We start from the raw sequence: 11,639 nt of genomic DNA on the forward strand, positions 1-11,639 counted from the left end.
GTCCTGGTATATTTCAAATAGAGACAACCGTACATGAGCCCCTGTATTTTTATAAGCCTCTTAAATACCAAGCAACTAAATTTGAGCAATTGTCTCAAAAGGAGAAGAGGTAGCAATATCAGTTGAAAAGAAAGGAAAAAGGGAGAAGGGGAACAACTAAGATGTGTGTGTGTGTGTGTGTGTGTGTGTGTGTGTGTGTGTGTGTGTGTGTGTGTGTGTGTGTAAGTAATCATAATGAAAACAAAGACACCATTCCCTTTTGAATCCACCAAGTTAATTCCCTTTGTGAAGCTGTCACCATTGCCCCTCTTTTTCCTTGATAGCCTTCAAGATTTATATTGTCTTTTGGTGCTTTCTTGTCTTTATCTCAATATTTTCCTATAACACTTTCACCTTTTGATTTGTTTTTCCCAATATTTGTTTGGTTTCACTGAAGCTGCTTTTGATTTTTGCAGTAATAAATTAAAATTAACTACGTATAATTGTCTTTCAAACAAGTAAAAAGACACCTTGACAGTGACACACACACACACACACACACACACACACACACACACACACACACACACATATCATGTAGAGGCAGGGGTTCTCAAATTATGGCCCACGGGCCAGATGCGGGCTGCCGGGTTATGCCAAATGGGCTGAGGGGCAGAGACAGAGTGTGAGTTTTTGTTTTTACTATAGTCTGGCCCTCCAGCAGTCTGAGGTACAATGAATTGGCCCCCTATTTTAAAAGTTTGAGGACCACTGATATAAAGCTTCTTTTCAGAGCAATGTTAGTTGAGTTAAATAAGCTGACTAACTTGTTAGTTGGGAAATAGTCTCTGAGCCATTTCTTTGTGGAAAAACCATGGTTCTTCATTCACAAAAATCTTTTTTTCAGGTAAATATTTATTTTATTTTATTTAGAATTTTTTTTCACAGTATATATGCATGAGTAATTTTTTTAATAATATTATCCCTTGTATTCATTTTTCCAAATTATCCCCCCCTCCCTCCATTCCCTCCTCCCGATGACAGGCAATCCCATACATTTTACATGTGTTACAATAAAACCTAGATACAATACAATGTGTGTAAATACCACTTTCTTGTTGCACATTAAGTATTAGATTCCGAAGGTATAAGTAACCTGGGTAGATAGACAGTAGTGCTAACAATTTACATTCAGTTCCCAGTGTTCCTTCTCTGGGTGTAGTTATTTCTGTCCATTATTGATCAACTGGAAGTGAGTTGGCTCTTCTTTATGTTGAAGATAACCACTTCCATCAGAATACATCTTCATACAGCATGGAAGTGTACAGCGATCTTCTGGTTCTATTCATTTCACTCAGCATCAGTTGATGTAAGTCTCTCCAATCCTCTCTGTATTCTTCAGGTAAATATTTAAAAGGGATATGGGCTATTTTAATTTTACTTTAAAAGCATTTCGTGAAATTTGAGTGTTGATTTTTTTTTTTCCATTTAGTCATGTAACTAAATAATTTCACATAAGATATTTGCAGGCTCATTAGCCTAGTAGAAAAACTACTTGTGTTTACAAAGGGCCTTCACAGCCTTTGGTAAGATCTTGAAGTCATAGATTTCATCAGGCAGTCATGAATTTTAATTTATTCAACTTTGGTTTTTCTTCAGAAACTTATTTTAGAATGACAAATTCTTTGTTTTCCTCTTCAGTAATGTTTTGAACTTTGCTGCTGATTATTAGTTCTGTCTCTGTTCCACTGTTATGCTTATAGCATTATCAGTCAAAAGATAACCAATATTGCTTTATCTTTATAGGTAAAAAAGTTGGGCAATTTCTTTCATATCTGCCCGAGATACTTACCCTCTTTCTTGTAGTGACTACATCTATACTATATAAGTATAAAAATAATTTTTGTGAACAGTTCTGTGGGTTTAGTTGTTTGGTCATCCTCAAAATGTGTTTAGACACACTGAGTTCTTACTAGATATGCTTAGAATATATGAAACATAGATTTGCAATTGAATAAGCTGCATCTCCCAACTCTTCTGTAATATCTCAACAAGCGTAATAATACTGTGTTATGAACAAAAACAAGTTTGAGAACTGCTAGTCTAGTTACTTTTATATGTGTCTTGTTTTTCTTAAATATAATGGAATATTTTCCTTCTAAGAACCATTATACTGTAATACCCACTCTGAGATACTCTCCAAATATGGGATCTTTTATGAGTTATATTCCAGGGTAAGACTGTAGGTACACATAAGTATTCACCATTGTGTTTTCCTATTAACAGCCAATAAATTAACTCATAGCAAAGTCTTTAATTCAAATGCCATGCCAAGAATAGTATATCCAGAAGACCTATTACTGTTCCTCCCCCACAAATATACACTATCTCTAGGGAGAGTGTCATATTTAAAAATATAGTTGAGACACACATGGAAAGTTACCATTCTCACAGGGCCTCCACATTCCCTTTTTCTCTTCAGAAAGTACTCATAAAATTCATTGCTGGATAGGATTGTTTCAGTGGTAGACTAGGTTTGCTTCTTGAAGAACAGCTATAAACTGCATTACCTTCAACTTCAGGAGGGCCTTAAATCTTTGACTCAAGTACTGCTCAGATATTTCAGAAAGAGTAGAAACCTTTAGCCTGTGATTGGCAGAAACCTTTCCATTTCATTCCCTCAGGGCTTTGACTTACTATCTGAGACATGTCATGTCCCAGACAGAAGGTAGGAATGCAAAGATTTTTAGTCTTTGCTTTGAACAGGTCTTTCTGATTCTATACTAAATACCCTCACCGTAAATTTAAAATAGCCACATAATACATTTCTCAATTTTTATCTCAACAATCAGGGTATAGTTACCTTCTCTTCTGTTAATTCTAATATCTTTTCTGTATTCAAATGAGTGGTTTGGGAAAACATACTGTGATAATCTATACCTTGGAGTAGCCTCTGCTACCTGTCCATCTGTCTCCTTGTCTTTTTTAAATTTGAAAATAAGCTACCGAAAGCATCACATTTTTAACAAGGGGTTCTTTATAAAGTGCAAATTTATTCTTTCTAAACAGGATTGATATTTTGCATTTCTTTATTTATAACCTGCCCCTTATCTCCTGTAAATTTAGCAAAACCTAAAGGGGGCACCTTAAACCCAATCTCAGTTTTAAGTGAATATTTCTCTAGGTATTTTATCTTGCAACAAACTTACCTGAGTTATTGTTACTGTGACATATTGGAAAGAGTTACTAGTTGATAACATTATGAAGATCAGGCCAATTTGAACTAGATTGATCTCGGGGTATCTCTTGAGTGCTGGACATTCAATGAGAAGACTTGGGTCTGAAATGTCTCTTGAGACCTTTTTAAATAACTGACATGTAACTCCTCAGAACTTTTGTTTCCTAATTTACAAAAAGATGGTTGATAGTAATACTTACTCTCATAAATTTCCTAGGAAAGACTTCTTATTTTATAAAAATTAAAGGATAAAACTATGGCAGTTAGGAGACAGAGTAGAGAGATATCTTTGGATGGGAGTCAGGAAAATTCCTAACCTCAGATGCTTCCTACCTGTGTAGAGTGGCAAACCACTCCAGTATTTTTGCAAGGGGGGGGGAATCAAAAGGGGCCATATAGAACCAGAAACAACTGAACAACAACAAAGGATAAATTGGAAAGAGCTGTGCATAAATTGAAACTATAATAGCACTTTGATCAGCATTTTATATCCAGTAAAGTCAAAGTGGATACAAAACTTGAATATTATAGATTATTCCATTAAAACCAAATTGAGGAGAGTCATATCAGATGCCTTTTACATCCCAGGCCAAGGGATAGAGGCCATTGTAAAAGATAAGTAACCTGCATCTAAAATTAGAGAAGCAGTTGACTGGGAAAAACATTAAAAACACTAACAAAGATATTTTGACGATAATAACAAAGATATATTGAAGATAATAAGTGACAAAACCAAAAATCATTCCCTAATAGGTAAATGTTCAAAGAATGTGAAGAGTTTTCAAAACAATCTTAAACTATTAACACCCATATGAAAAATAATACAAATCACTATGTAAAAGACATCAAAATAATTGAGGTTTCACTTTATACCTCCTACAATTGACAAATGTGAGAAAAATAGGAATAGTTTTATGTTGAAGGTATTATAACTCTTCAGTTAACTTGCATTCAATCACTCAATTTTTCCTTCTGCAGGATACACATTCCTATCTTCTTTAATAACTTAATTTAAGATAAGGGTTCTAGGTCTGAATATTTTATGAAATTTCTTTTGAAAATCTCTCCTTTTCTGTAGCAGCAAAGAACTTGAAACAAAGAAACTTCATTAGTGAAGTGAGACTGAACCAATTGTTGTTTAGGTATAGAATGGAATATTAATGAACAATAAGAAACAAATAGGACTAGTACTGTAGCAAGACATATACATGCAGAGAGAGTAAGCAGTTCCAGAAAAACAATTCAGATGACCACAACATCTTCAATAAGATCAGCCAAAAATTCCATGACACAATGTCCTGTAAATTTTGTGATTGTGATGATCAATTTTTGACCATTGAAAAATGGAGTGCACCTCTTCCTTCATGCTGTCATGCTTTCAGACTTGGCTCATAGTTACTCATTTTCTTGAACTGCTTTTTGGAGTGGAAGGGAAGGGGGAGAAGGACAATTTGGAAACGAAAATGTTGTTTTAAAAAAAAAAAAAAAAAAAAAGGTCAAGCGCAGCTAGATGGCGAAGTCAGGAAGACTTGCGTTCAAATCTGGCCTCAGATACTTAATACTTCCTAGCTATGTGACCCTGGGCAAGTTACTTAACTCCAGTTGCCTCAGCAAAAAATAAATAATAAAAGATCAATTAAAAAACAATGTTTTAAGCATTACGTATTCCCTTTAGCCTGGAACAGGTTTATCATGATCCTTGACGTCTCCTGTGCCCACAAAGCTTTTATTATTTACTTTTATCTCCCTTTCCCAGATGTATCTTTAGGCAATCCTGAAAAATCATCCTCAGTTTCTCTGAACAGTTAATTCATGCTTGGTTTATTGAACATCTGCTACATGTCTTTCTGTATTGAGGGAAGGGATATAGGTATGATGTAGTGTTTGTCCTTTAGAAAGTATACAAAGTTGATATATAATGGGAGTGAGGGTAGGATCATCGTGGGACAGAGTTTGGACCTATGATTTTATCAGGAACTTCTGATGTGCGACGCTTCCACCTGTGCCTGGGCATTTTCATATGTTAACATATGTTTCATATGTTCATATGAGTTGGTTTCCTGGAATATCAAAAGATTAAGTGGTTTGTTTTTGGTCAGTGACTACTTGTAATAGGAGCAGATTTCCAATGACAGCCCTCTTTGCATAATAGTAAAAGTAGTAAATTTCTTATATTAAGATACCCAAGAATTACATATTGGAGACACAGCTACACTGAGTGATCAGAAAGGAATTCTGATGAAATGATCAGAGAAGAATTCTCTCGCTATGCTTTCTTTACAAATCTTAACCCCATTCTTTCCTTAACAGGACTTCCAAAACTATACAGCTATATAGCTAAACAAGCTGACAAAAATATCAATAATTAGGACTACTACCAGGGTTTTTTTCCCCTCATGTGTTAGAATAATTTTGGGTCTTTTCTCCCTAAAAGATAACAAACCTCTTCCTGGAAGTTAATTGGCTCAGTGAGAGATAAGAGGGGAAAGATGCTAAATACTGATGATAGAGCTCCTTAAAGCAGCTTCCTGATGGCTTATGGACATATTATCATGGCTTTCTGGTCACCTAAAGGCATCCCACCCAGATGGAATCCAGACTCTTCATACTTGGCAGATGCTCTAAGGCTTCTCAAGTTATCATGCCCTGTCTGCTGACCAGATCCTTTTTTCATTTGGAGTCAACATACCTAAAAACTAAGACCTATTGGTGTCTTTGATTGTCCTCTGATTAACTGTTGAATGACTCGTTTGGCATATTTGCTCATGAGACAAAATTGTATGTGACTCACAATGAAATAGGGGAGATATTGCAAACACAGATGGGGGTGATTAGATGGCTAAATCTGAGATGCCATCAACAGTTAAGCTCTGCTTTTAGTCTTTTTATTGAAGTTTATTTCCAAAACATATGCAAGGATAATTTTTACTTTAATTTTTATCTTTACAATAGTATTGCAGGGCAAGTACAACAGTGCACTGTTTTACCCCATTTTAGAAGTGGATGGATTGAAGCCAAAAGTCTTATTTCAAAAAGCATTACAAAAAGTTAATGGTAGAATCAAAATCAGATCATAGATTTTATTCAGTTCCTTTCACTTATAATGCTATTATGTTCAAAACCCTGTTGGATGGGCACTTGGGGAGGCTAAAAAAAATAAAGGGAAAGAAATTCAACAAGCATTTTTATTATTATTGTTATTATAGCTTTTTTATTTTCAAAAATATGCATGGGTAATTTTTCAACATAGTACAGTATAAGTTAAATAAGCTAAAGTATATGTTAAATCTAATATATGTATACATATTTATACAGTTATCTTATGGCACAAGAGAAATTGGATCTAGAATAAAGGTTAAAAAAAAAAACCTGAGAAGGAAAACAAAAATGCAAGCAAACTATAACAGAAAAAGTAGAAATGCTATGTTGTGGTCCACACTCATTTTCCATAGTTCTCTCTCTGGGTGTAGCTGGTTCTCTTCATTACTGAACAATTGGAACTGGTTTGAATCATCGCATTGTTGAAGAGAGCCACATTCATCAGAATTTATCATCGTATAGTATTGCAGTTGCTGTCTATAACGATCTGGTTCTGCTCATTTCACTTAGCATCAGTTCATGTAAGTCTCTCCAGGCCTTTCTGAAATCATTCTGTTGCTCGTTTCTTACAGAACCATAATATTCCATAACATTCATATACCATAATTTACAGCCATTCTCCAAATGATGGGCATCTACTCAGTTTCCAGTTTCTGGCCACTACAAAAAGAGCTGCTACAAACATTTTGGCACATACAGGTCCCTTTCCCTTCTTTAAGATCTCTTTGGGATATAAGCCCAGTAGTAGCACTGCTGGATCAAAGGGTATGCACAGTTTGATAACTTTTTGAGCAAATTGCTCTCCAGAATGGTTGGATCCATTCACAGTTCTACCAACAATGTATCAGTGTCCCAAAAACAAGCATTTATTAAACACTTGTCATGTGCTAGACAAAACAAGATTCCCTTTGTTGTGCAATTTATAGTTCCTTAATGAAATTTATAGGCTAATAGAGGACAAGATTAAAAGTTATATGCAACATCACATGATTATTAAAAGAGATACAAAATAAAGGACTTTTCATTCACATCTCATTTCTGTCTACAGATGCTTTGCTCTCATTATTGACTCAGATTTGTGGAGATGGAAGGGATCTCAAGAGACCTAGTCCTCTAGACTCTAAAGACCTAGATTTGACCTAGTCCAAACCTCTTAATTTTATGCAGGAAACAGTACATGCTCAAAGAGGGTGTCACTCCAATTACACAGCTAGTGAGTGATCCACTTTTCCTAACCTATTTAGCATATTTGGTAATGGGACAAGATGATGTTGTGGACCAACTCTCTGAGTGTGGTTTCTTTGTGACAGGGTAAGCACTAGATGGCCTAGCCTATGAGGGTATCAGGACTGCTAAATCTGGCACCAAGGAAGGGCCCCTGAACCCTATAAAATCTAAGACATTCCCTCTAGTTCCTCTCCCAGTAGTTATAGAGGGCCCTTGAGAGTCAGCATCTGTTTGGGTCTTTTTAGCAAACTAGAGATATTGTGAATAGGGCCAACAGAAACTCTTGAAGCTTCCTGATAAATCCTGTGTAGTTAATGCCAAATATTCCTGGTCACCAGGGTAAAAAAAAAATCTTCTCTAGTTATGAAGTAGAAAGTATATTTCATCATGCCAACTTCTTCCAGCAATCCTGGAAGATTTATCAGAAATAAAATCATCATGCCTACTCCTGATGCCATTCCTGACTTCCTTATTGTGAGACACCAGATAGTCCAAGCCAAGGCTGAGTGAGTAGTATAAAAACTGACTTCACAAATACCTTTTTTAAAAAAATTTTATAATTATAAATTTTTTGACAGTACATATGCATGAGTAATTTTTTAATAACATTATCCCTTGTATTCATTTTTCCAAATTTTCCTCTCCCTCCCTCTGCTCCCTCCCCTAGACAACAGGCAATCCCATACATATTAAATGTGTTACAGTATAACCTAGGTACAATGTGTGTATAAATCCAATTTTCTTGTTGCACATTAAGAATTGGATTCCTAAGGTATAAGTAACCTGTGTAGAAAGACAGTAGTGCTAATAGTTTACATTCACTTCCCAGTGTTCCTTCTCTGGATGTAGCTGTTCATCATTGATCCATTGGAATTGGATTAGCTCTTTTCTATGTTGAAGATAGCCACTTCCATCAGAATACATCTTCATACAGTATCGTTGTTGAAGTGTATAATGATCTCCTAGTTTTGCTCGTTTCACTCAGCATCAGTTGATGTAAGTCTTTCCAAACCTCTCTGTATTCCTCCTGCTGGCTATTTCTTACAGAGCAATAATATTCCATAACATTCACATAACATAATTTACCCAACCATTCTCCAATTGATGGACATACATTCATTTTCCAGTTTCTAGCCACTACAAAAAGAGCTTCCACAAACATTTTGGCACATACAGGTCCCTTTGGGATATAAGCCCAGTAGTAACACTGCTGGATCAAAGAGTATGTACAGTTTTGATAACTTTTTGGGCATAATTCCAAATTGCTCTCCAGAATGGCTGGATTCCTTCACAACTCCACCAATAATGTATTAGTGTCCCAGTTTTCCCACATCCCCTCCAACATTCATCATTATTTTTTCCTGTCATCTTAGCCAATCTGACAGGTGTGTAGTGATATCTCAGAGTTGTTGTAATTTGCATTTCTCTGATCAATAGCGATTTGGAACACTCATAGGAATGTAAACGGTTTCAATTTCATCATCTGAGAATTGTCTGTTCATATCTTTTGACCATTTATCAATTGGAGAATGGCTTGATTTCTTATAAATTAGGGTCAGTTCTCTATATATTTTGGAAATGCGGCCTTTATCAGAAGCTTTAACTGTAAAAATATTTTCCCAATTTGTTACTTCCCTTCTAATCTTGTTTGCATTAGTTTTCTTTGCATAAAAGCTTTTTAATTTGATGTAATCAAAATCTTCTATTTTGTGATCAATAATGATCTCTAATTTTTTTTTTATTCATTTTTCCAAATTATCCCCTCCCTCCCTCCACTCCCTCCCCCCGATGGCAAGTAATCCCATACATTTTACATGTGTTACAATATAACCTAGATACAATATATGTGTGTAAATACCATTTTCTTGTTGCACATTAATTATTAGCTTCCAAAGGTATAAGTAACCTGGGTAGATAGACAGTAGTGTTAACAGTTTACATTCACTTCCCAGTGTTCCTTCTCTGGGTATAGTTATTTCTGTCCATCATTGATCAACTGGAAGTGAGTTGGATCTTCTTTATGTTGAAGATTTCCACTTCCATCAGAATACGTCCTCATACAGTATTGTTGTTGACGTGTATAGTGATCTTCTGGTTCTGCTCATTTCACTCAGCAACAGTTGATTTAAGTCTCTCCAAGCCTCTCTGTATTCCTCCTGCTGGTCATTTCTTACAGAGCAATAATATTCCATAACCTTCATATACCACAATTTACCCAACCAATCTCCAATTGATGGACATCCATTCAACTTCCAGTTTCTAGCTACAACAAAAAGAGCTGCCACAAACATTTTGGCACATACAGGTCCCTTTCCGCTCTTTAGTATTTCTTTGGGATATAATCCCAATAACAGCAATGCTGGGTCAAAGGGTATGCACAGTTTGATAACTTTTTGGGCATAATTCCAGATTGCTCTCCAGAATGGCTGGATTCTTTCACAACTCCACCAACAATGTATCAGTGTCCCAGTTTTCCCACATCCCCTCCAACATTCATCATTATTTGTTCCTGTCATCTTAGCCAATCTGACAGGTGTGTAGTGGTATCTCAGAGTTGTCTTAATTTGCATTTCTCTGATCAGTAGTGATTTGGAACACTCTTTCATATGAGTGGAAATAGTTTCAATTTCATCCTCTGAGAATTGTCTGTTCATATCCCTTGACCATTTATCAATTGGAGAATGGTTTGGTTTCCTATAAATCAGAGTCAGTTATATATTTTGGAAATGAGACCTTTGTCAGAACCTTTCCTTTTAAAAATATTTTCCCAATTTGTTACTTCCCTTCTAATCTTGTTTGCATTAGTATTGTTTGTACAGAAACTTTTTAGTTTGATGTAATCAAAATCTTCTATTTTGTGATCAATAATGATCTCTAGTTCTCCTCTGGTCACAAATTCCTTCCTCCTCCACAGGTCTGAGAGGTAGACTATCCTCTGTTCCTCTAATCTATTTATGATCTCATTCTTTATGCCTAAATCATGGACCCATTTTGATCTTATCTTGGTGTTAAGCGTGGGTCCATATCTAATTTCTGCCATACTAATTTACAGTTTTCCCAACAGTTTTTTTCAAATAATGAATTCTTATTCCCAAATGTTGGTATCTTTGGGTTTGTCAAACACTAGATTGCTATATTTGTACCCTATTTTGTCCTGTGTACCTAATTTGTTCCACTGATCGACTGGTCTATTTCTTAGCCAATACCAAATGGTTTTGGTGACTGTTGCTTTATAATAATAGCTTTAGATCAGGTACAGCTAGACCACCTACATCTGACTTTTTTTTTTTATTAATTCCCTTGAAATTCTCGACCTGACCTTTTGTTCTTCCATATGAATTTTGTTGTTATTTTTTATAGGTCATTAAAATAGTTTTGGGGGATTCTGATTGGTATAGCACTAAATAAATAGATTAGTTTGGGGAATATTGTCATCTTTATTATATTCACTCTCCGCCTATCCATGAGCACTGGATGTCTTTCCTAATTATTTAAATCTGACTTTATTTTTGTGGCAAGTGTTTTGTAATTTTGCTCATATAGATCCTGACTTTTCTTTGGTAGATGGATTCCCAAATATTTTATACTCTCGACATTTGTTTTGAATGGAATTTCTCTTTGTATCTCTTGCTATTGCATTTTGTTGGTGATGTATAAAAATGCTGAGGATTTATGTGGATTTATTTTGTATCCTGCAACTTTGCTAAAGTTGTGAATTATTTTTTTAATAAATTTTTTGACTATATATGCATGAGTAATTTTTTTTAATAACATTATCCCTTGTATTCATTTTTCCAAATTATCCCCTCCCTTCCTCTACTCCCTCCCCTAGATGACAGGCAATCCCATACATTTTACATGTGTTACAATATAACCTAGACACAATATATGTGTGTAAATCCCATTTTCTTGTTGCACATTAAGTATTAGCTTCCGATGGTATAAGTAACCTGGGTAGATAGACAGTAGTGCTAACAATTTACATTCACTTCCCAGTGTTCCTTCTCTGGGAAGTTGTTTCTGTCCATTATTGATGAACTGGAAGTGAGTTGGATCTTCTTTATGTTGAAGATATCCACTTCCATCAGAATACATC

Source organism: Sminthopsis crassicaudata, chromosome 1 (assembly GCF_048593235.1).
Source record: "Sminthopsis crassicaudata isolate SCR6 chromosome 1, ASM4859323v1, whole genome shotgun sequence".
NCBI classification, from domain to species: Eukaryota; Metazoa; Chordata; class Mammalia; order Dasyuromorphia; family Dasyuridae; genus Sminthopsis; species Sminthopsis crassicaudata.